The sequence below is a fragment of the Mus caroli genome, chromosome 18 (assembly GCF_900094665.2).
Source record: "Mus caroli chromosome 18, CAROLI_EIJ_v1.1, whole genome shotgun sequence".
Taxonomy (NCBI): domain Eukaryota; kingdom Metazoa; phylum Chordata; class Mammalia; order Rodentia; family Muridae; genus Mus; species Mus caroli.
The window spans coordinates 23,081,486-23,101,851 of record NC_034587.1 but is presented as its reverse complement, the minus strand read 5'-3'; the positions used below and the strand labels follow the sequence as shown (position 1 = coordinate 23,101,851).

Below are 20,366 nucleotides of genomic sequence, written 5' to 3'. Positions count from 1 at the left end.
CTGCTCCTGCTCCTGCTGCTGCTCCTGCTGCTGCTCCTGCTCCTGCTCCTGCTCCTGCTGCTGCTCCTGCTCCTGCTGCTGCTCCTGCTCCTGCTCCTGCTCCTGCTCCTGCTCCTGCTCCTGCTCCTGCTCCTGCTCCTGCTGCTGCTGCTCCTCCTGCTTGTTTGTTTACTGTGTTTAGTGTGACTGTGTGGGCGGGTGCTGTTGCTTGTTTTGGTTAGTTGGTTAGTTTTTACTATTGTGATGCAATTTCCTCCTCTCTTTTAGCAAGACAGACATTATTACTATTGGGGTTTTATTTGGCTTTGGGGATGGTGAGCCCTGAATGTTGATCTCTCAGCCCCCTCCTCCTCCACATCAACTGCATCCATTACAGATAACATCCAGTTGGCAGAAAAATATGCAAGGAATTTGGGATTACAAATTAGTGGCTAAGACTGAGAACAACGAGGTTACTGAAGAGGGATTCAAAGAAAGCTCCAGAAAAATGCATTCTTCCCTTGATGGTAGCACTGCTTGAACTCAAGGCACAGCCATGCACCCAGACTCCATTCCCTCTAACTAAAATTTCCCTGTAACCTGGCCTGAAGGAGTTAATGAAGCCAGGGAGGTGTTTCTTCCCTCTGGCACAAGACTTGGACTCTAAGGGTCTTCAAAATCCCCCCCAAACTAGGTCCACTTCCATGATTTGGGCTAAGTCCATGTAGGGGGAGAAGCCCGTGTCGACTACTTTGGCTGCCATTTCTCTTCTACTCTTTTCTCACACATGCCATGGCCACCCCCACCCCCAATCAACTGCAATTAAATTTAACTTAACAGAGATTGGTAATAATTATCGTCACCCTGTGAAAGGCAACAAGTTTCTCTATTCCCATAGTGCTTTCTGTTCCATCTAAATCATTGTCACACAAGAGTGATCTCTGTGAGCCCCAGCAGTTGCTAAGAGCTAGGGGTTGCCAAAAGTAAGGTTTGTATACCCACTGACTTCCTGGGGCTCTTTATTGGTTTTGGTAGTCATGGGAACTAAACCAGAGTGAAGGCAACAACTTTTTTACTCAAAGAAGGAAAATATGTCATTGCCCATCTTGAGTCCCCTGTCACCATTTTAGCACAGTTCATGACTGCTTGGATCCTCCAGGCTTCTTCTCTCCCCAGGATAATGGAACTCTTTTTCATAAATGGCCTTGCTATCTTTCTACTCCTACTTGTATCCTCAGAGCTTTCCCAAGATTGCATTTTGGCTCTTGGCTGGGTTTCCAACTCCTCCCAATTTAGCAACATCTGAAAATTTAATTAGCAAGCGGTTGTCTCAGTCTTCCACATAATTAATGAAGATATTAAAATAAAACTGGATTAAGAATTTATTACACTATAATTTGCAAATCATTGCCACGGTTCCTGGATAAGCTCTAACTAGGCAGGAGGGAGCAACTTCAGAGGGGGCAAGGATGACTGAGGTATACTAGTCTGAGCCGAAGGTTGTATGAGAGAGGAATATAGCTCAAGCCATGAGTTAAGAGCCATGATGCTAGCTGACAATCTGTTGTTAATTAGTAGAAAGTTGCTCAGTGTGTGTTAAAGAATGCCAAAGAAGTCATAAGTTACCAAGAAATTAAATGTTGTGGCAAGGGTTATGCGGACATGTCTAGCAAGTGCAGTGGTCCATTACAAAAAGGACAATAGAAGACTGAGAAGACAGTAGGTCTTTACTTAATGTAGCAACAAAAGAAGCTTTTCTTGGTAGTTGTATTGTGGTATTAGCTCAAATCACCTGATCCCAGCTCATTCTAGGTATCTCTTTTTGTCTAAACAAACAAGGCTAAATCTAGGTAATAATAGTTAATAGATAGATAGATAGATAGATAGATAGATAGATAGATAGATAGATAGATAGATAGTCTGAGTGATCCCCAAATTTCTCACTGCCTCTGTTCTCACTTTCTCCCAACTTTGATATTATTCTCATTCCCACTGTTGGAGAAGGCACCCTTATTCGCAATGAATTCTTTTCCTTGGAAAATTTTTACTTAGATGTCAATAATTTTCCATCTTTCGGGCTCCTCCAACAGCTTTACTTTCATGGGATTACTAGGGAATGCACTTCCTCTGCCTTCATTGGAGTGAAAACCATTCATTTGTTGTCTCAATTTAAGTTTAATAACTAAACCAGGTCTCTTAACTGTCCCACCAGGATTACCCTTGGTTCCTAACACAACCTGGTGCTGAAAGGTTCTACTTTTCATCTTGAAGCTGCCTTTTCTCCCCACATACAGGTCAGAAACTCATCAGGGAGCAAACCTTGAGACTCAATTAAAAAAAAAAAAAACAGATAGTGGACAAACACAGAATGAGGTAGACAAAATCTGTAACATTGTTAAAAAACATTATTGGCTTTACAGAAAATATCAAAGACATAGCTACACTTGTAGACCCTTTCCAAAAAATAAATGTTGAATAATATAGTTTATAAATCTAATTGTATTCCAAGAACGTTTAGATACACCCAGCATAAAATCTTCCTAATCATGCATGCTGTTAATCTTTTACAAGCCCCCTTTTCCAAATTCTGGAAAAAGTGTGGTACTGATTTAAATATTAAAACCCTAAGATTTCTTGCCTTCAGTGTGCTGAAATGTGAAATTTGTTTCATTTTTATTTTTTTAAAAGGAAAGACAGACAGACAGGAAGAAAGGAAGAAAGGAAGAAAGGAAGAAAGGAAGAAAGGAAGGTAGGAAGGCAGGCAGGCAACAGGAATAAAAGACAAAGTAGTGATTTACACAAGAATATATGTTGAAACAGGAATAATTTATAAACCAAAATACCCTTAATATGACAGCAATCAATTTAGCCTGATATAAAATAGGGTCTGTGTTTTCTTTCATTTATATTTTTATGATACATAATGTCTTTATAATTTCACCACTCCACATCAAAGCCACCAACTGCTGAGTGCCTAAATAAGTAGCATGTGAAGAAAGTGAATGAATTGCTAAATGTTCCATTGAGTCCATAGAGAATGCCCTTTTATTTTGGATTCAGGAATCTTAAATTGAGACAACAAATGAATGGTTTTCACTCCAATGAAGGCAGAGTTTGGCAACTTTATTGTGTTGGGCATTTGAGTTGGAATAAGGGGGAAATACATGAGAAGTGAAGTTTTAAAAAATAATAAGTGTTACTGGTGTCTGAGTTCTGGCACGGAAATGTCAGGTCCTCTGTGAGACAGAGTGATGAAGACAGTAGGGGGCATAACACATGCATAAAAGCTCCAGGGAGATGGAGTGAGGGCCTGTCACTGGTGTGATTTCACCAGCACAAAGAAGCTATTTGGAGAATCTTAACAAGTTCCAACGTGTTTGGCCCAACACATTAGGAGCTGACATCAAAAATTGAAAGGCAAAGAATGTGTCTCAAACTGGTTAAAGGAAATCCCAATGAACAGCAGCTCTTAGTGCACTTAACCACGGATGCCCTGGGATCCTAAGGCAGGAGAAAGAAGACAAGCTAGGAGAGACTCCAGCACCACCCAGTGTGCCTCAGAACAGGACAGGATTTTAGCAAAGACAATACAGCTGCCACAGAAAACACCACCCTCACAGACCCCATTATCCTGTAATGCAAACGCATTTTGGAGCTAATTTTCCAAACTCCAAGTCTCAGATGTTTTTCTCTTACCATCTGCAGAAGCCCACACACACTTCTCAGCATGGCATTGCATTTCATCCTTGAGAGCAAAGAAGAAAGGGACTCAGTGAGGTCTTGGGGTAGCTTCTAGGTCAAGACTGGCATTTTCTAGTTGAGATTTTTTTGCTTACTAGACAAGAACTAAGGGACACAGAAATTACACAATCAATGTGTGACAAGGGCCCTTTACTTTGAGTGCTGAGGTCATAGTACCCAGTGGACTGACAACAGTTAAGTCAGGTGTTTTTGCTTTAAACTGTAATGGAATGAACATGTGAGGGTATACAAGAACAGATGTGCTCTGTACTGCACATGCAAATAGAAAAAAACTAATTGGGAAACTCTGAGTTTCACCTTATACACTATACTTCCATACATAGTGAAATACTTTATATACAGAGGCAATGTGTTGTTAAATTGTAATGTAGTATATGTTAGTTATCATTTAAATTACATTAAATTATTAATTTGTACAACAAGGCCACGTGTATGCATGAAAGACAGAAGATAGCTTTAAAGAGTGGAGTCTCTTCACACAACATGCCCATCACAGCAATCAGACTCGGGTTTGCAAGCCTGATGGTAAATGTCTATTCAGTGAGGCCCATTAGAGGCTGAGGATACATAATTCAAATCATAAACTTTGAAGCTTGAAAATTGTCCTTTTTGAAAGATTTAGTTTTGTTTTGATTTTATTTGTATGTATGTATGTATGTATATGCCTTAGCTGTGAGTCCATAAACCCATTTACGTATGGGTGCCTGAAAAGGCCAAAAAAGGTTGTGGGAAACTGCTAACCTGAAATTACAGGTGGCTGTAAGCCATCAAGCATGGCTGCTGGCAATGGACTCTAATCCTCTGTATGACCATCAAGTCCTCTTAACCATGGAGCCACATCGCCAGCCCTGATGTTTTTAAGACAAAGTAAATAATGATAGGCTAATTTCTTTCTGACATGAGAATTTTAGTTGCACTTAAAAAGTTGATTAGATTATATAACTTATAAATTCACATTTAGTCTCAAATAACAAGGCTATAAACATAACTTACAAAGTTGTAGCTGCCCAATAACAAAATCATCACCAACAGCATTGTCAACAACCATGACTGATGCTTAAGAGGTACTCTGCTAAGAGATTTTTAATCCACAAATAACTTAATGGAAGAAGAATTACTAATCTCTTTCATAAATGAAAATTACTTTGCCAATATTATATAGTGTGTGCATTGCAGTACTAAAATTCAAATTCCTATCTAACTGCAAAGCCTGTGCTCTTAATATAAAAATGTATTACAGAGTGTTGTACTTTTAACTAGGATGATGGAAAAGAAAAGCTAGCTACAAGAGAAGGAATGTTTTCAGTAAGTGTTTGCAATATTACAGGAAAGAAGGGAACAAATGGGAAAGAAATAACCATACAGTGGTGTGTGTGTGTGTGTGTGTGTGTGTGTGTGTGTGTAAGAGCCAGGCAGAATACAGCACACAGCAAGATTTCAAGAAGGGGAAAACATTACTAGGTAAATGCTAACCATCAAGCTTAGTGGAATAGGGTTTTGTGTTAAACTGGATTTCAAAAGAAATGAGGCAGAAAAAAGGTTGGGGGAAGTTTTTTATTGGTTATTTTACTTATTTACATTTCAAATGTCATCTCTCTCCCCAGTTTCCTCTCCACAAGACTTATCATCCCTCCCCCTGCTTCTATGAAGGTACTCCCCCCACCCCCACCCTCACCCACCCACTTCCACCTCACAACCCTAGTATTCCCCTACTCTGGTGCATCAAGCTTCCACAGGACCATGGGCTCCCATCTCACTGGTGTCAGATAAGGCAGTTCTCTGCTACATATGCAACTGGAGTCATGGGTTCTTCCATGTGTACTCTTTGGTTGGTGGTTTAGGCTCTGGGAGCTCTGGAGGGTTCTGGTTTGTTGATATTATTGTTTTTTTCTATGGGGTTGCAAACCCCGTCAGTTCCTTCATTCCTTCCCCTAACTCCTCTAATGGGGTCCTTGTTCTCAGTCCAATGGTTGGATGTGAGCATCTGCCTCTGTATTGGTCAGACTCTGGCATAGCCTCTCAGGGTACAGACATACCAGGCTCCTGTCAGCAAGCACTTCTTAGCATCAGCAATAGTGTCTGGGTTTGGTATCTGGGGATGGGATGGATTCCAAGATGGGACAGTCTCTTGGATGGACTTTTCCTTTAGTCTCTGCTCTACTCTTTGTTCCTGCATTTCCTTTAAACAGAAGCAATTCTGATTTAATATTTTTGAGATGGGTGGGTGGCCCCATCTCTCAATACTAGGGCCATACCTAACCTCTAGATATGGTCTCTACAGATTCTTTCTCCCCTTTGTTGGGTATTTCAGCTAATGACATCCCCATTGGGTGCTGGGAGCCTTTTGCTTTCCTGGCATCTGGGACTTTCTAGTGGATAACCCTTGTTTCCACCCCTGACTGCTACACACCTCCATTAAGTTTCCATACCTATACTTTTCCTCACTCTCCTTCCATACCTAATCTTGCCCTCCTTTTTCTCTTCCTCTCCTCTCATCCTCCCAGGTCCTTCCCTCCCTAAACCCCCCATGATTATTTTATTCCTCCTTCTAAGAAGGACTTAAACATCCACACTCATCTTCCTTCTTCTAGAGCTTCATATGGTCTGTGAGTTTTATTGTGGGTATTCTGAGCTTTTTGCCTAATATCCACTTATCAGTAAGTAAATACCATGTGTGTTCTTTTGTGATTGGGTTACTTCCCTCAGGATGATATTTTCTAGTTTCATACATTTGCCTAGGAATTTCATGAAGTCATTGTTTTTAATAGCTGAGTAGTACTCCATTGTGTAAATGTACCCCATTTTCTGTATCCATTCCTCTGTTGAGGGACATCTGGGTTCTTTCCAGCTTCTGGATATTATAAATAAGGCTGTTATGAACATAGTGGAGTATGTGTGTCCTTGTTATATGTTGGAGCATCTTTTGGGCATGTGCCCAGGAATGGTATAGCTTAGCCCTCAGGTAGTACTATGTCCAATTTTCTGAGGAACAGCCAAACTGATTTCCAGAGTATTTGTACCAGCTTGCAATCCCACCAGCAATGGAGGAGTGTTCCTCTTTCTCCACATCTTCACCAGCATCTACTGTCACCCGAAATTTTTATCTCCTCTATTAGATGTAGGATTGGTAAAGATCTCTTACCAGTCTGTAGGTTGGTAAGAGACAATGTCCTTTGCCTTACAGAAGCTTTTCAATTTTCTGAGATCCTATTTGTCTATAGTTGATCTTGGATTAGAGTTTGAGCCATTGGTGTTCTGTTCAGGAAAATTTCCCCTGTGTCGATGTGTTCAAGTCTCTTCCCCACTTTCTCCTCTATTAGTTTGAGTGTCACTGGTTGTATGTGGAGGTCCTTTACTACATTCACTCCAGTAATGACAAGCGCGACAGGCCCTGAAAACCTGGGCGCTATCCTGAGGCAAAAAGTTCATGGAAACTTAGTCTCCTGGAATCGTGGCAACCTGTATAAAGAATGCTCCAATGTCCTTGCTTTAGTTGGTAAACAGATCTGTGTGCTCTCCCTTAATATTGCTTTATTACAAGTGCTCCTAAAGGATTCATTTTTTGACATATAGCTAAGTTAGATCCTAGGCAGTCCTTGATCTGACCTTGGGTATGGATAGCTAAGTCACTGCCCTATACAGGGATTTACCATTATCTAGGAAGAAGGAAGTTTGTGATCTAAGAAGGAACCAGAGTAGATCCTTAGAACTATAGATAGCTGAGTTACACCCATACACAAGTATTTACAATGGCCTAGGGGAAAGGTGGACTATACAATAGACTATTATAGGAACTATGGCAAGGGCACGAAGCCCTTGACCCTGGCTTCTAAGATTAAGTGGACCTTAGGTGGAGCTGTTTTTGATCCCAGTTGTTAAATATTGAATTTTATCCCAGTTGGTTCCTGCCAGTCCTTCTGTGTTTGCATTCCTCTGTTTTGTGTAAGAATCCATTAACCTCTCTGTACCTTGCAGGTGTGTTACATAACTTCCCTATTTTCTTCTGTATAAAAGGTTTGATGCTCGAGTTGACAAATTACATTCAGATCCAGCACTCTCTCTTGTCTATGTCTGTCTGTCAATTCCTGCTGACTCTATGCCCAGTTGTGTGAACCCCTGATTCCCACGGGTTGAGGGTGGGTGGCGATTAGGCCTGGTCCGTGGTAGGCCTTTATCCACTTGGACTTGAACTTTGTACACAGAGATAGCAATGGATCAATTTGCATTCTTCTACACCATTTGTTGAACATGCTGTCTTCAGCGCCCCCCCCCCCACACACACACACACACTGGAAAAGAGCAGAAGTTCTCTTATTTTTGAGAATGTGTTTCCATTATCCTGGGTTTTCCACTTCTTTTGGTTTCATGTTCTCTATCACTATATTACACACCATTATTCATTTGTATACATTCTTGAGTGATTGGCAATTTAAAACTAATGTGACTAAAACCATTATGAACTTCATTATGTAATTCATGTATAGAATAAATAATGCTTTTGTTCCTCTTGAATAAGTAGGATGGAGGCTGCTGGCCATGCATAATTCTATGTTTATCTTTAAAACAAGGGACATGCTTTTAAGATGTTATATTAATTATAGCTCTACCAATGATACCTGGAAGTGTCAGCATCTCAATATCCTTGTTTAAATTACCAAACTTTTGAATTTCATTTCTTAAGGCCAACAGTTTCGATGGTTAAGCCTTATTTTGTCCATAAGTACAAGTTTTAGTATTGTTATTATGATTCACTCAAAATGTCTTTTAATTTCTCTTATCTCATATTTCAATTATGGGTTGTTTTAGAAACATATTCCTTAATTTCAAAATATTTGTATATTTTCTTTACAACTGCTTTCATTAACTTTTAAATTTAGTGCTATTTTCCAGAAAACATACTTTAAAAGATTTCAGTTTCTTGACAGTAATGCACTTTGCTAGAAAATAAATGACTACTCTTTACCTGAAAATCTATGCTCAGTAGAAAATAATGTGTATTCTGGAGCTATCAAGTGGAATAAGATAATTTATTAATTTGAATAAAATGCTGTTGCTTAGATAATCTATACGTATATAATGCTAACTACTGAAAGGATATGTTAACACTCACCTGCGATTACATTTCTAAGTATTTACAATCTTTTAAAATTCATTCTATTTATTTATTTTTAAATTTTCTTTTATAGACAATATGTACTTTATATCTACATTCAACCTAGTGGCTTAATTTTCCACTTTAAGTATTACTATTCATTTTGGTGTCTTCTTTTCTTTTTTCTTTTTTTCTCTCTGATTTGGTGGTCTTTTATTTTGTTAATTCACTACTTTTAATATTCTGTTCTATATGATTTCAAAGTATGTTATTTGTCATTCTTATTTTTACTGTTGCTTTAAAATTAAAATCTGTACCCTTGACTTATCAGCTTTTCCTTAGTATTTTCATATTAGCAGGTCTCATAATATATAACCACTATGAACTTTGCAAGCTTAGTACTGTCTATTTCTATCTTTTATAGCTACCAGTTTATACTCTACATTGCAATATCATCCGTGCTTTCATTCATCCTTCTTAAAAAAAAAAAACAAGAAAAGTTGTAAAATTATGTACATGAATGCTTGCATTAATCACATTACCATCTTTCATTTCTTTTTGTGGACCCAGACTTCCATTAGAACTACTTTCATTCAATGTGACAAAATTCATCTTTATACTAACAAATTAGGCAATTCATTTTCTCAAACTTACTTCATATGCAGCATCTTTATTTGTCTTTATTTTTATTTTTGAGATTATGAGGTTATAGTATCATATATAAATTTTCATAATATAATATAAACTCATAATGAGATTTTGAGATTATAATACAATTATATATTTTTCTTTTCCCTTTCCTCCCTGAAATTCCTCCCATATATTCCTCCTTAACATCTTTCATAGCCACAGATAATTCTTACATGGCTACATCATTCTCAGTCTGTGTGCTGTTACTTGTTTCTATATATTCAGGGATGATCATTTGATGGTGTGCTTGTGTGCACTTCCTTGTGGAAGGCTATTATCATTCTGCTCTTATAATTCCTTAGTTCCCCATGGCTCTTTGTGTAGGGTTAAGGCTTCTTGATTTCCTTCCATCCATTGTGGCATGTGTTTTGTTGCTTTGTGTTTGTTTAGCTCACATTTAGATAGTCACACTGGCTTATGAATGTAGCTTCTGACATTTTAAAAATTATTTTCATTTTACACATGTGTGTTTTTCTTAGGTGTGGAGATGGACATGTGAATATCTGGTATCCACAGAGGCAAGAAGAGGGTGTTGGATACCCTGCAGCTGGAGTACAGACAACCGTGAGCTACCATGTAGGTACTGGAAACTGAAGCCAGATCCTCTGGAAGAGCAGCAAGTGCATTTATTTACTGAGCCATTTCTCTAGATTCTGATTCTGATGCTTTTAAGGATCTTAACATTGTGTACAAATTCTTAGTTAGCAGATTCTCTGTCATTTTTCTTTCTGTTATAAAAACTTGGGCATTATATTGTCTTATATTCATCATTGCTTCTGATGAAAATTCACCCACCTTTCCTACTGACCCATTGTATTTAAGGTGCTATTTTTGCCAACATTGAATAAGCCACTTTGACTAGACTGTCCACTGGTAGAGTGTAGTGTAGTTCAGTAGAGAGTGGGGTAGTGTAATACATTGCCGTTTACTTTCCCACAGACTTTTCTTATAATTGCATACTACTGATTATTACCCCAGACCTTTTGTAGACTGGCAGAACAACAAGGTAATAAACATGAGCGCTTCTCAAATGAGTTTTATAGATGCCTCAGATTACAGAATTGCTAAACAGAATCTGTCACAATAATCTCTGATCTTAAAACAGATTATAGATTTTTTTAAACAAACTTAAGCCTCATGTCATCAAAATTTGTTATCAGAATGCAGACTATTACATAGAAGCACATATAATTTGCTATGAAAAATCATGGAAGTATAAAAGTAAATGGTGAAAAGCAAAACTACATTGGAAGTCATGGCATTTAAACAAAATCTTAAAAGATAATTGATGATTCTATTTTAAAAATTGGAAGTAATAGCCTCAATTCAATAAATCACACCAGGATGCTTTCATAAAGCACAATTATACTACCTAAAACCAAAATTGAAGATCAGGGGAAAATAAAAAGATGAGAAGTCTACCTAAGGGAATCTTACTGAGAAATTTAAATCTGTGGTGTCTTAAATGAGAGACAGCAATGACCCCACCAACATACAGCAGGTGATAACCTTTTGCTTGGTAAATAAAGAGCACTAGCAGACTTCCAACCATTAACCAAATGCAGAGCTTCTTATCTGTCTAATGCAACATAGCCTGGATGTCAGGTTACATTAAGATGCCTTGGGTTACGATGACATAAAGAGTTCAACATAATGAAACATGACACTAAGAAATATGGGCATCGATCTGCACCGCTAATTTAAACACGCACTGGGTTTTGCCTTGATCTGTTTTTATGTCCTCAACCAGGAAATGACACGTGGATAATAGGTATTGTCTGATTTGTCATTCCCAGGACAGGGTGCAGAGCAGAGTTTTTTTTTTTTTTTTGCATTATTGACACCTCCTTGGTATTGACAAAAGGGTTATCATAGTCTTTTTCTCATAGACTCTTGCCAAATACTCATAACTTACATAGACGAGAATGACATCAGTTTAAAGCAGTCTTCAGAACCATTAGATTCCAACCACACCTTCCTCACACTTCAGTCTGGATTAGACATAAACTTCATTTCTTTACACAATTAATGAACTATGGGTGGGGCAATATGCTGGAACATGGATACAGAAAGGACCAAGGCCCAGAATTATATTTTCAAGAAATGTTATCACATGCAGGCATAAACAGTGTTTATTTTGTACAGTGTTGTTAACCTTGTAGCATAGACTGAACTGATCAGAATTGTGAGCTTGCCATCCACTCTGCACTGGATGAACACTGTTTTATGCATTAGATGGAGATTTAAAGAATTACTTAGCCCAAGGGGTAGAAAATAAATAATCAAGTGCTATTTTTCTTTAAGCTATCATCATTCAAATTATATTAGATACTCAATTCTGCATTAGGCATAAATAGGTTTCACATTTATTTGTGTGGGATAACGACCCAAAACTATGACTAAGTAGAAAATTGACCCATAGTAAGTGAAGACTCAAAGTTACAAAATATGACTCTGTTATTAAAGGATATTTCCAGAATACAAAAAAGACTGGGTCTCAGCAGGAAACAAATTCTAAAACTATAGATAATAATTATAAACTAAAATCCACTTGAATCTTCATTAGAAAGAACGAGTACATGCAAGAACAGAAAAAGCAAAGGGGATTATTTGAGACTTGCAAGGAGTTATTAAAATAGCTATATAAATCAGTTTATCAATAATTTTCTTAGTGCTGCTGACTTACCGTGTTTAACAACTATATGCCCAGTTCAAGGTCATGAACATACTTTTCTTCTAATCAGCAGTTTTGGTTTTCACCCTAGTGAAAAAACAGCATAAAATCAATATTTGAAGTATGAATGGTCATAAAGTATTTCTCAAAATAATTTTTAAGTTTCTCAAAGTAATCAAGGGAACAGACCAATGAACTAGTATGCAAAAGATATGAACAAGTGCATCACCAAAATGGACATCAAAATGCTATTTTGTTGCAAGTATTTCAGTAACATGATAACAAGAGTTAACACGGAAATACTGATTGAAACTTCTGGATGGATAAGACTACTCACATGGAAAGTAAAATTTCAGCTCTTGTCAGTTTCAAAGTTGGACAAGGATTTGAAGGAAATAAGATGCTATTTTAATAGACAGGATTGCAAACCCTTGTAATCACATCAAAAATCACTTTAGTGATCTCTTTTAAAGCTGTAACTTATTAATCAAGAATCCCATTTATAAATACCTACTCAATAAAAATGAATAGTGATGTCTACCTAAGATATATAGAAGACTATTCATCACAGATTTATTCAGGGTAGCCAAGCTGAAAACAATGAACATATGGATGAACTCTAAGTAAAATGCTTTGTTTTTTCTGTTTTGTTTTTAATGTCAGGGATAGAGAGATAACTCAGAGGTTAAAGCACGGTATGACTCTTGCAAAAGACCTGAGTTCAGTTCCTATAATCACACAGCTCTAGTGCACCAAAAAAAACCTCTTCTGGAAAAAGAAGGCATACTTTATTTCTGTGCATATACCCACATACAGATATGCACATAATTGAAAATTAAAAATAAATCTTTAAAAGTGTGATATACTTGCAGCATAAATTGCTACATACCTATGAGTAAAAATAAGTGAATTACCCATACAACAGTACAGTTGAGATGTATGAGCATTAGATGGATCAAAAGAAGTCAAGCAATACAAAGTGTGTTACCCTGAGAAGAGGCCACCACTGCTCTGTCATTTTATTCATCTCCTTTGTTTAAACAACTTTCCCAATCCTATGACATAATACAAAAATATGTGACTAATTCATAGAAGAATGTCAGACTCATTGTAGTTTAGGTTCGTCATCTGCAAAGTTATAGACAAGGTGCTAATAGGAGATAGGTGTCTACATAAAGACTCAATAGACACAGAATCCACTTCTACTTTTATTCAAGCTGTTGATGTGTCCCTACCCAACCCATTCCCCCCATCAACCCCCTAGTGGTACTTGGAGTTGAAACATGGTAAGCAAGTACTTTGTCACTGAGACATCCTTCCATGTCCAAATTCATTTTCTTACAGTTATAAGATTAAGATTCTAGGCCTGCCCCGTGGTGGTTGGCTAAAGGATACTCTACATTACAGAAAACTATCTGGAACTATGTGTCTCCTAGTCATCAATGCAGGTTGCTTTAACAAGCCAAGAAAATAGAAAGATGGGAGTGTGCAAACAACACTGTGGAGAACTGTAACTTGAAGATGAGTCATGAGACACATCCATGGGCATTGTGTCAAATGTTACCTATGGGTCAAGATGAAAACCACCAATTTCCATTGGATTGGGCATTGACATATTGCTGACTTGATTAAAAGCAGACTCAATAGTGATGTAAACAAAGTCTGGCTGGAGAGAAGTCAATAAGTCTGGGGAAGAGAAAAGGAAGAATATGTAGATAAGTCTTCATTATTTCTGTAAGGCAGTTTCAGTTACAGAAACATGGAGTGAGTCTACTACCCCACAACCTCATAAAGTTTTCCCTATCAGCAACACCGTTGGCTTAGACAGAAAACTTACTAGGATGGGCATAGAAGTAGATTTTTTTTTAATGGGTAGATTTAATTAGCTATGCATAATAAACAAAGTTAACCTTTAGTTTAGAAACTAAAAGTATCATTTAAATTAATAATTAGAATGGAGGGTTGTTCAGGAAGAAATATGCCATGCTAAAACTGACAGGATTTTCAGAACAAATGACTAATATATAATTAGAAAGGAAATTTTAAGGTGGATCTGCCATGGATTGACATATTCAAATGACAGTAAATCTTTACAACATGGAAGTTTTGAACAATGAAGTAAAAATATTTATTTGATCAGCATTGGTATAATTCTGCCTTGTAAAATAAGTAAAAATACAATACATTTTCAATGGCATTCCAAACATGTTTAACTTTATGATATACAAATGAAAATAACTATTATAAAGCCTCAAATACTCAACACCATTAATTCCATATTGATTGATGATGATGGCAGGACATGTTGCCACACAGGAACAAAACGTTTAAAAAAAAAAAAAAAAGAGTTCAAAAGTTCCTTTAAAGAGTGCCAAATTACTTGTCAATTAAGAAGAAGGAAAACACAATAGAAATTATAACATGTTTAAAAACTAACATTTAACTATGAAGGTATTAATTAAAAATAATGATTGAAATTGAATGAATTAAGTTTCCATTCAAATCCTTGTTAACCAAAGGAAGAAACTGAAAGTCGAAAGAAATAACATTGATCAGATCAGAAATTAATGAAACAATTGGCTGCTGTTTCATAATGTTTATAATTAAGCAGAAAAACCAAAGAAGCAATAGAGAGAATCAACAACTTTTTTTAAGAAAGTGTTTCTTTAGAAGAAAATTAAAAAGTGAAATAACTTGAACAAATAAGAAATAAATATTTAAATAGACAAAAATAATTAAAAGACAACATTGCTAATTAATAAGAGAGTTAATCAACAGATATATGAAATTAAAACAATAATAGGTTAGTTTAAAAATATTTTGAAGAATAACAGGCACATACACTAAAATCCAAGCATTATTTATTCACAAAAGAATAATAATAATAAAATAATAGTTAAAAATGTTATAACAATGAACACAAAGTATAAAAGACAGAAAGTACACAGCAACCAAGGAAAATAAATTGTGCATAAATTGCTTTGAAGAAGCCAAAAAGAGTGAAGGGGCTATTTTTTAAAAATATTGTCCTAATGTAAATTTTGCCGGAGAACAGACCAGGGACATTTGAAAAGTTAAGCTGCAGATTAACTTCTTTATTAGAATAGATATAAAGCATCAACAACACAAATTTTTAAAACTTTGAATTTGACGTGAATTTTAAAATGTTATATCATTAGCCAGTAACATGTAAAAGGTTCAAAATTATCTTCAAATCTTAAATGTGAAAGTATTAATATATTCATAGTTTAATGAAAAAGAAAAAGTCTAACCAAGTCCCCATAGAAAATCCATGAGTTTATTCATCTTGGAAAACACTTATGGCTAACTGGGTTAATGAGAGCTGTCCTTAACTTGACAAATATTGTTTATCAAAGGCAGACCACTTGCAAATAACTTAGTTATAAAGGTTTAGAATCAATTTCATTAATGCTAGAGAAAATTAGTGAAACATGTTTTTGTGTTTCTATTCAACATTGTAGACCAGGCCAACTCATTACAGTAAGAACAAATGACAGGACTCCTAAGTCTGATGGCAAACAAAAAGCTGCCTCTTACACACTGGATGAATGAGCACAAAAAGACTATAGACTGAGCTGCTCTGGTAGTTTTACCTGCAATCCCAGCATTTGGGAGGTATATGGAGATTAGCAAGTTTAAGATCATCTTTAGCTACACACTAGGATATAAGTCAACCTGAGTTACATGAGACCCTATCTTTTAAAAAAATTGATGATATCAATATTAAACTCTATTGTTATAGTTGGAAACTTTAAGGACAGAATTAAGCCACAGTGAGAAAGCAGCCTGGAACAACAGTCCCTCACTGTTGTCACTGGCCTAGGGTCACAGCAGCAGCCAAGGAGGTACTACCCTCCATGTACTAGCATAGTAAGACTAGCAGAGAGATACTGCCTGGGCTAAGATCTGGATCTGTGGGGTAGATAAGCTGTGGCTGGAGATGCAGCAGGAGTGCCCAGGCTGTGCAGACATTAGCAGAATCATAACGTGGGAACCCAAGGCTAGGCAGCATATGAAGGGAATATCTTGAAAAGAAATCACACATACCCTGGGCCATGACATATGTGTTAAACAGTCTTCCCCGGGGTCAGAATGAATTCAACAGCCAGGAAGAGATCAAGAGATTGTTAAGCAGAATAAAAGAAGGCTTCCATCTTTACCTCAAAGCCTCAAAACAAAACATCATTAGGTTGTTTGAATTGTACTAGAATCCCACTTCTTCCCTGTAAGACACTGAGTAAGGAGGCAAAAAAATGTACTTATACCAATAAGAAATATTGACTATGATTATAGAATCAATGTTTTTATTTTACTTAGAATTTTGTGCTTTACCCGAGGTTTTTTATTTTTTTTTTATTTTATTTTTTGTTGTTGTTGCTTCAAATTGTTTCTCCCTGGAATAGGCTTTTAAGATAGACTTTGCTTTGCATCCACTCAAACAGTGTGTGTATTTGGGGGTGGGGAGATGAGAGAGTTCTTGTGAGATTGCAACAAGCTCATAGCTCCTCAGTATTGGAGAATAATGAAAATGAGATAGCTGGAATGCCAGAGAAAAATTTCTTCACCAAACTAGAAAATAGCTCTAAATTTTGGATTTTAACATCGAACACCCCAAATAGTCAAACCAACCTAGGTAGGAAGAGCTTACTAGAGGTATCACAGTAGCTGATTTTAAATTCTACAACAGGATGATCAAAGTAACAAAACCAGCATGGAAGCTGGCAGAGAAACAAATATGTACCCTAAGGGGACTCAATTGAAAACCCAGAAAAAAATTTGGGGAAAAGAGTATCCATGTCAGACATTGGAAAATAGCCTTTAAAAAAAATTCTAGTAAAACTGAATATTCACACTTATCAGAATGAAATGAGATTAATATCTCTCATCACACATACACACACACACATACACGCGCACAAAGAGATGGGGTAGGGAGGGAGACTGGGTTTATACATCTTAAAGCCCACTCCCATTGATACATCCCCTCTAACAAGCCATAGTTTCTAATCCTTTCCAAACAGTTTCACTAACTGGTGATAAAGCATTCAAATATATTATTCTATAGAGGTCATTTTCATTCACCACCAGTTCCCTTTTAACTTTCTTTAATTTTCTACATAGATAATTATGAAATGTAAAATAAAGGCAATATCTTTCAAATCCTTATGTCTCCTTTCCTTTCCTTTTTCTTTTTGCTATTCTTTTAAATAGGACTGGATGGTGATAGCTCCTTTTTCTCTCAATTCAATGACAGTGACTTACAGTTTGTCCCCAACATAATATCACCATAGATGTAAAAAGTTTAATTCCACTGTCATTGTTCATGCTTAAAATTGAAAACAGGCTTCTAATTTATTCAGTTCTTTCCTTAATTTATTGAGTTGATCTTGTAGAGATTTTACTCTAACTATTAATGTGAAGAATTACCTTGATATTTTATAACTAAACTATTTCCACATCTTATGACAACATTTTGTGGTTGCTTTTTCAAGGGTTGTGACAGTAAGAGCTAGCTTTATACACTGGCCAGTCTGATTTCCTAATATTATATTTGAGGTGCACATGTATATTTTAGCCTCATACATTTTCTGTCTCATGCTGTGTTCATCCAGTGTTAAATTTACATTAGCCACCTAAAATGAGTTTAGTATCTCTTTTTAAAATTAGTTTGCTTATTTACTTTAAATCCTGATCAGAGCTTCTTTTCCCTCCTCCCAATCCCACTCTCTCTCCTCCCCTCCTTATATGCCTCCTCCCTTTGTCCTCAGAGAAGGGAGGCCTCCAGTGGATATCAATCCACCTTGGCACCTTATGTTGCAGTGTTTCTCTTCATTGTCCACTCTTTATCTATATAAGTTACTTTTATGTAATAGGTATGAAGTATTTTGGCAATATATTTCCCGTGTATGTGCTTGTTTCATAGTTAAATGAAATTTTGTTATTTAACACATAACACACTGTTTCTTGTCGAAACTTTTGCCAACAATTTATGTATATAAAAGTATTCATTTTTGTTCAGTTCTTAAGCCAGATTTCAGATTAATTAGAATAAGAAACTCATATCACACATATATAAAACATGGCATATATGCTCTTATGTGGATTAAACTTCATTTGTGTATTTTCCAGTATTTTCAGTACCAGAAACATTTCTTTCTGTGAAACACATCAAGTTTGGTGAATTCTCTTATCTATGTTCTTCCAGTTAATCAGTTTATGATTGTACCTCCAATCTTCCTATTTGTTTTACTTTTTATTCCCTAATTTGGGTGTCAAGAACATTAACATCATGTCCCATTTTGATATCTGCATACCATGTTATAGATTTCAGACTTTCTCCTCTGTTAATTACTATGACAAATTAATTGACAGAAACTGTCTACAGTGGGAAGGATGATTTGAAACCATATTTGTGCATTGTAACAAAGAACACACACTTGTTGGACCTGCTTTGTCCCTGGCAGTGGAAGCTTATACCACAACTGTTTCTCATCTATTAGATCTTGAAGTGACGAATAAAACCAGAAGCAGAGCAGGCTCTAATCCTTAAGTAGCCTTCAGAATAGACTGTCATCCAATTACACTCCATGTCCCAAATTTCCCCTACCCTCCACAGCACCAGCGCTGACAGTCAACTGTTCATATACATGAGTTTAGGGGATATTTTATACTCAAGCCAAAATACCCATTAAGGGCAGGATCTTTCTGGTATGCCATATGCACCCGTGAGCTGAGGCAGTTCCACAGACCACTGTAGATGGTCCTGCCAGAGGAGATCTGGTATCCCAGGAGTACTAACACTGGCTTACAGACCCACAAGAGGAACAATCTCCAGTTAGACAAAGCAAGAACATCTAACACCAGAGATAACCAGTTGGGGAAAGGCAAACACATGAATCTTACCAACAGAAATCAAGTTTATTTGGCACCATCAGAACCCAGTTCTCCCACCACAGCAAGTCCTAGATTCCCCCAACATGCTGGAAAAGCAAGATGTGGATGTAAAATCATATCTCATGATGCTGATAAAGGATTGTAAGAAGGACACAAATAACTCCCTTAAAGAAATACAGGAGAACACAGCTAAACAGGTAGAAGCCCTTAAGGAGGAAATACAAAATCCCTTAAAGTATTACAGGAAATAACATCCAAACAGGTGAAGAAATTGAACAAAACCATCCAGGATATAAAAATGGATGTAGAAACAATAAAGAAATCACAAAGGGAGACAACTCTGGAGATAGAAAACCTACGAAAGAGATCAGGAACCTTAGATGCAAGCATCACCAACAGAATACAAGAGATAGAAGAGAGAATCTCAAGTGCAGAAGATACCATAGAAAAGACTGACACAACAGCCAAAGAAAATACAAAATGCAGAAAGATCCTAACTTAAAACATCCAGGACCCAATGAGAAGACCAAACCTAAGGATAATAGGTATAGAAAAGAGTGAAGATTCCCAAGTTAAAGGGTCAGTAAATAACTTCAACAAATTTTTAAAAGAAAACTTCCCTAACCTAAAGAAAGAGATGTCTATGAACATACAAGAAGCCTACAGAACACCAAGTAAGAAAAGAAATTCCTCCTGTCACTTAATAATCAAAACACCAAACTCACAAAACAAAGAAAATCAGTAAGGAAGAAAGTTCAGGTAACATATAAAGGCAGACCTCAGCTCCTTGGGTTCTTTCTCTAGCTCTTTCATTGGGGACCTTGTGTTCAGTCCAATGGTAGGCTGTGAAGATCCACCTCTGTATTTGTCAGGCACTTGTGGAGCCTCTCAGGAGACAGCTATAACAGGCTTCTGTCAGTAAGCACTTGTTGGCATCTGCAATAATGTCTGGGTTTGGTGGTTGTTTATGGGATGAATTCTCAATTGGGGCAGTCTCTGGATGGTTGTTCCTTCCAGTCTCTGCTCTGAACTTTGTCTCTGTAACTCCTTCCATGGGTATTTTGTTTCCCCTTCTAAGAAGGATCCAAGTATCCACATGTTGGTCTTCCTTCTTTTTTTTCACTCCTTTCCATTCACAGAAGATTTGACTAAAAACTTTTTATAAGACCCAAATATACACCCAATTTATATATTTAATTTTGGTAACTAACAAGAAATAAATTATGAAGAAAAGCATTTTGAGACCTGTCTCAG

The 20,366-nt window shown here is 36.7% G+C and overlaps 1 long non-coding RNA gene across 3 annotated transcripts in view; it reads right to left on the bottom strand.

The window, feature by feature from the left end:
- LOC115029845 overlaps positions 1 to 20,366 on the bottom strand; it is a 112,462-nt gene that overhangs the window by 41,928 nt on the left and 50,168 nt on the right. Inside the window, exons 4-6 of one of the 3 annotated variants that reach the window (XR_003835403.1) lie at positions 13,762 to 13,883; positions 13,186 to 13,252; positions 12,210 to 12,284 (exon numbers count right to left, since the gene is read on the bottom strand). This is a non-coding gene — a long non-coding RNA (uncharacterized LOC115029845). Of the gene's footprint in view, positions 1 to 3,674; positions 3,725 to 12,209; positions 12,285 to 13,185; positions 13,253 to 13,761; positions 13,884 to 20,366 lie in introns of those variants that run through there. The other 2 variants (XR_003835402.1, XR_003835401.1) reach the window with 2 other exon arrangements.